This window comes from Cervus elaphus, chromosome 17, assembly GCF_910594005.1.
Source record: "Cervus elaphus chromosome 17, mCerEla1.1, whole genome shotgun sequence".
In the NCBI taxonomy this organism is placed as follows: domain Eukaryota; kingdom Metazoa; phylum Chordata; class Mammalia; order Artiodactyla; family Cervidae; genus Cervus; species Cervus elaphus.
In genome coordinates this window covers 26,314,168-26,320,581 of record NC_057831.1, presented here as the reverse complement: position 1 = coordinate 26,320,581, position 6,414 = coordinate 26,314,168, and positions in this window count along the sequence as shown.

Below are 6,414 nucleotides of genomic sequence, written 5' to 3'. Positions count from 1 at the left end.
CTATAGGAGAGAAAGTCCAATATCCTACTTTTCATTTAAGACTGTTCCTCATTTCATCACCATCTATTTTCCAGCTTGAGTTTCTTTACTCTTCCACATTAATCCCCTGTCCCAATCATACAAGTTTAAAACCATTCCCAGCTACACCTTACACTTTTGTATCTCAGAATGTTTCATTGCTTATGTAAACTTGCACTGTCCCCACTTCCCAAAACATCCTTCCTGCTCCTCCGTACCTTCTATAATTTAACCAGTTTTTTAAGACCCAGTTAAATTGATGTCCTATAGCAATGCTTCTAATCTTTTCTGTTTTACAAAACCCTTTGAGAATTTGACAATTGCAATTTGACAGTTTCTCTCTTTTAGGAAAAACACACGTGCATACATATAAACAATCTGATTCTGGGGGTTTGTGATCCCCCTGAACTCTGGTCCAGGCCCCAACCTGTGGTCCTTGGACTCCAACACCACTACAAAGTGACTCTTTTCTCAATACCCATAGCAATCACTATCTGAACTAACAAATGGTCCCTTCTTTTGATGTTTATTTTCACTTTCTTGCATGTTTTTTCTCATACTCAGAATGTAATTTTTTTGAGGAGAAAGGATTTGTCTCACACATCTGTTTGCCCACAATGACTAGGCAATATGCCTTATATATAGTGAGTCCACAGTAAAAATGTGTTGACTAACTGTTCACTTATCATCTGCTATTATTATCTTCTTCTTAGGTGATCTCATCCTGGCCCATGGTTTTAAATGCTTTACATTTGGGACTTCCCTTGTGGTCCAGTGGTTTAGACTCTGCCTTCCAATGCAAGGGATGTGGGTTTGATCCCACATATCATGGGGCAACTAGGCCTGTGCACCTTAACTAGAGAATCCAGTCCACATGCTGCAACTAAGACCTGGGGCAGCCAAAAATAAAAATAAGTAAATGCGTTACATTTGCTGGTGACCATCAATATTATGCCTTCAGCCTAGGCATAATCCCTAAATTCCAGATTCATATAGCCTAAAGGCTCCTTGAATGTCCAGTAGTCATCACAGATGTAAAATGTCAAGAAGGGAACTGGTGGTTGTTCACACCACCCTTCCCTTTCCCCAGATATTTCCATCCCAGGATTTTCCATCTCCATAGTGGTACTTCCATCAGTTGAGAGCTGGGTCCTCCCTTTTACTCTGTTCATCTCTACCCATTCTTATAGTATTAGTCACTCAGTCATGTCTGACTCTTTGTGATCCCATGGACTGTAGCCATCAGGCTCCTCTGTCCATGGAATTCTCCAGGCAAGAATACTGGAGTGGGTTGCCATTTCTTTCTCCACTACCCATTTTTAAGTCCTCTTAAATCAATCTCCAAAATATATGCTAATCCGTTCCCTACTCTTGATCTCTAGAGCCACCACCATGGCCCAACTCTTCACCATTCTTACATGGCTCCCAAACTGCTCTCCTTGCTCCCTCTTGGCCCTCTGAAATTCATTCTCAAGCTTCCATAATGAATTTTTGCAAATACAAATCAGTGCTGCAGCTCCCTCTCTTAAAACCTTTCCATTGTTCTCAGAATAAAGTCTAAAGTACGACCTGCATTTCCAGGGCAGCTCCCTCAGGGCTGCTCTATAAGCAAACTAACTTTCCTGCCTTGGGCTGTCATTTTGTCTGACAAACCCTTTTTCCTTCATCCTGGAGCTTGACTACCTGGCTTCTCTTTATCCCTTATTTTAGTTCAGTCTTCATTTTCTTATGAAATATTCGCTGACCATCAAGTTTAAAGTGGGCATCTGCAGTCTGGGTGGGAGGGATGGATACATGTATGGCTGAGTCTCTCTGCTGTGCATCTGAAAGTATTTACATTATTAACTGACTATGTGCTGTGCTGCGCTCAGTCACTCAGCTGTGGCCAACTCTTTGCCACACCACAGACTGTAGGCTGCCAGACTCCTCTGTCTATGGGAATTTCCAGGCAAGAGCACTGGAGTGGGTTGCCACTTCCTCCTCCAGGTGATCTTCCTCACCCAGGAATTGAACCCACATCTATTCTTGTCCCTGGATCAAAGGCGAATCCTTTACTGCTGAGCCCCCAGGGAAGCCCATTAATCAGTTATGCCCCAATATCAAATAAAAATTAAAAACATAAAGTGGGCCTCAGAATGACCATGGATCCCATCACTTTGTATATTCTATTTTACTCCAATCCAGTTACCTTTATGAAATATATGTCTGTATTTATGGCTCATCTTTTCCATCAAAGTTTAAACTCACTACAGGCAGGGGTCATGTCTGACTTGTTTGTTGCTTCAAACCCAACATCTTGGAAAATATAAGCTCCATAAGGCCATAGACTTTCTTTTCGTTTTTACTTTTTTGTTCTCTGATATTGTCTCTGGTGCCTAAAAAAGTCCTGCCACACAGTAAACACACAACAAATCTTTGTTGACTGCTGAATGAAGAGGAGGGACTCAGTAAAGGCTGTTTTGTCTACATTATTGAATCAATCAATCAATGGATTAATTATTACTTCAGGCTAATTGGAGAAAAGCTAGCAACATTATTTAGGGAAAAATCCTCCTTAAATGAATAGCTAAAAATGATCTATAATAAATGCATCAGAGCACTATGATCTCTGGGTATTACTAATACATTGTTTATAAACAGTTGCCTCCAAAGTCTTTAGCAACACTCAGTACTCAAAAGCTAGTAAACAGTTCCCTCATTATCTTGTCTGCGTTACAACTTTGCATTGTAAGAAAAGTTCCTAAATAAAGCAACATAGATTTCTAAATGGAAGGCTATCAAATAATACATATTTAGAATGAATATTCAGAATGAATTGATCCTAACATAATGACTTTTGAATATAACTCAGCTCAACAGTTGATCAGGTAAATCCAGAAGAGGTTTCTTGGGAGTACGTCATAGCCCTTCATTAAATCAGTCACTGCCTCCAGCAAACTTCTCTGTTCTCTGTAAATTGGCCCTTTTTATCATGCTGGAGCCTCCTGGGTGAAAAGAGACGTCTGAACACATCGTCTTTAAAAGGTCAGGGGTCATTCATCAAGAAGGACTGTTTACTTTAAGCTCAGAAAGCCGACCATCTTCTGCCAGCAGCCATGGGTGATAAAGAGTGCAAGGAGATCTTTCACTGCTGAGCATCTAGGCTTAGTGGGATTACAAAGGAAGGAGAAATCAGCCAGATACATTTCAGGCCTGCAGACCCTTCTTATATTTATAACAACATGTTTTCCTAGTAACAGTTTATTTTGCTGAAAACATTTAATAAAAACTTTCAGAGCCTCTTATGAGAAGATGGTTTCACATTCCCTAGTCAAGCACCTGCCTGACTTTAATGTGCTACTATTTTAGGTCCTGAAACATATACCCCCTTCCATAGACTCAAGCTGGTCTCTTTATAATTACCAAGTTCACAGTCCCTAAGAATAGAAATAGGTGCAGAGGCTTTTTCTGGATAACTCTGATGAACTGTCCTCTCTCAAGCCCTTGGCAGCTGGGGAAGCAAACTCATGGGAAAGAATACCATTTCTAACACAACACACTTAAAAAAAAAAATTATTTTATTTAAGTAAAGTTGATTTACAATGTTGTGTTTATTTCTATTGTGTGATACAGATATATATATGTATATATTATTTTTCATATTCTTTCCCATTATAGTTTATCACAGGATATTGAATGTAGTTCCCTGTACTATACAGTTGGACCTTTTTTATCTATTCTGTATGTAATAGTTTGCATCTGCTAATCCCAAACTTCCGATCCATGCCTTCTACCTCCCCAAACTCAGCAATCACAAGTCTGTTCTCTATATCTGTGAGTCTGTTTCTGTTTCATAGATAAAGTTTATTTGTCAACACAACACAATTTCAATACAACAGTTCACAAAACATTTTTTCTCTAATTTTGACACATGTTCTCCTGGTTTTGAAAGTTTTTCTCACCTGAGTTTTCTCCCAACTATCCTAAAGCGACCTCTGTGCAGTTCTGGATAAGATCCAACAGACTGATCAAACATACAGAGAGATTTGGAATGGAACTTAGGACCAGGGAATATCCATCCCTCGGGCTTTCTCACTCACTAATTGGCAATTTTAATTCACAGTAGAGTCACAGCCTGGTTGGGCTTCTAAGATTGTGTTTAAGGTAAAAAGATGTGCATCATGCTCAATCACTCAGTCGTGCCTAGCTCTGTGCAACCCCAGGGTCTGTGGCCCGCCAGGCTCCTCTGACCAAGGAATTCCCCAGGCAAGAATACTGGAGTGGGTAGCCATTTCCTTCTCAGAGAATTTTCTCTACCCAGGGATTGAACCTGCATCTCCTGCATTGGCAGGCAAATCCTTTACCACTGAGCCACCTGGGAAGCCCCAAGGTAACATAAGTTAAACCTTTTAACATAAGTTAAAAATTATCCTTGGGAATCCCTTAAATTGCCCATAAATTCTGATTTTGGGTTTTGAGTATACTACCCTGTGCAACATAGTACGTGAATCTGCATGATTATGCACAATAGATAATTTATAAGTGCACGAGTTTATTCAGTATGTAGTAAGAACATATATGCAGAATAACATTTGATGACATTTTTATTTTCCAGCCTCCCACCCCCACAAATAGAGTGGTTGAATTTGCATAAATTAAATTTACTTGAATTGAAGGTGGATCTCTACTGCAGCAATCAGAGGTACTATTTGCCCTCTGAGTTCTAACTGGAAGCCTTGATTTCTGTTCTGTGCTTGAAATAAGTCCATTTGGAACCAACTATGTACCTGAGATCATTTTCCCAAGGGAAGTTTTCAGGAATATCAACGACCTTACTTAGACAAACAAAATAGTCACAAGAAACTCGTACTTGGGCCATCTGATTATCTAGAAAGGCAGGCAGTTTTTCTTTCTCAGCCAGAGCCATGATCTTTCCAAATTCCTATCCTGCCTTTCTTCCATAAAATGATTCATTCACTTGATGGACTTTAGATGTAATACTTGAATTTTTTAAAAAGTCATTAAATGTAAAACTTGTTCCATTTCTAATATTGTAATGAGTAATCAAATTTAAATTATTTGAAAGGCTGAAGTGAGTGCTTTGAAGTTGTGTATATCTGTGTGTGTGGGTAAGTGGAGGGTGGGGAGGACTGGATTGCACAATCTCTAAGCAGAGTTATACCTCTCAGGATACACTTCTAGACCACATATTCACCCTTTTGCTGAGAATGGATGTGTTTCCTCAGTTCTCACTTTGCGGAGCTGCACTTTCTAAAGTTGAACTCTCATCACTACTGGCATAAAGACCAGGCTGAGGACTCCACAGAGAAAATAAGAATGCTCTCCTCTACCAAGTGTCTGAGGAGTGGAGAATGTAGAATCCTCATAATGAAACACCAGGTAACTCAGAAAAACTGGGATAACCATAACTAACATGCTGAGGAAGAGGATCAGAGGAGGTAAAGCATGAATGTGTGAAGTGCTTCAAGTATTGCCTGCATACAGGGAGTCCTGCATTGTTGTTAGTATGGCTTCTATTGCTCATCTCATGACAACAAGCATCCTGGGAGTGAGTCTGAATTTTTTGGAACCATCTACCAGTCCATCCTAAAGGAGATCAGTCCTGGGTGTTCACTGGAAGGACTGATGCTGAAGCTGAAACTCCAGTACTTTGGCCACCTCATGCAAAGAGTTGACTCATTGGAAAAGACTCTGATGCTGGGAGGGATTGGGGGCAGGAGGAGAAGAGGACGACAGAGGATGAGATGGCTGGATGGCATCACTGACTCGATGGGCATGAGTTTGAGTAAACTCCGGGAGTTGGTGATGGACAGGGAGGCCTGGCGTGCTGTGATTCATGGGGTCACAAAGAATTGGACATGACTGAGCGACTGAACCGAACTGACTGAACTGAGTGAAGGTTTTATCGTTCACTGATCCAAGATACTCCAGACATATAAAAGGCTGGTAGAGTTCACTTTTAATGCTAGATATCCATTTGCAACAAAAACTCAGCCAAGCTTTCATCTTTTATAGCCTTTGGTGGGAAACAGAAGTAGGCTGTGATTTCTCAGAGAATGAGTATAAACCTGGAAGAAGAGTAACTATAGGTTATTTAGTTCAACCTACTCAGTGTAAAACTGATAAAATTGAGAATAAGAGAAGCACCAATGTAACCGACACTTGTGACTATGAGTGTCTATCCTACAAGTGGGTCTTCTTTCTTCATTTGTCCAATTCCAAGGGAAAAGGAGAGCCAAAATCACATTTAACCATGAGATTGAAACACAGCCCAATCTTCTTTAAAGAACGTGAACTCCGTGTGTCTTTTTCAATTCGTCCTACTATGAAGATTTAGCTAAACCCACAAAGTTATCAGACATGTGACCAAAGCCATAGTTAAACTTCTCTATAAAG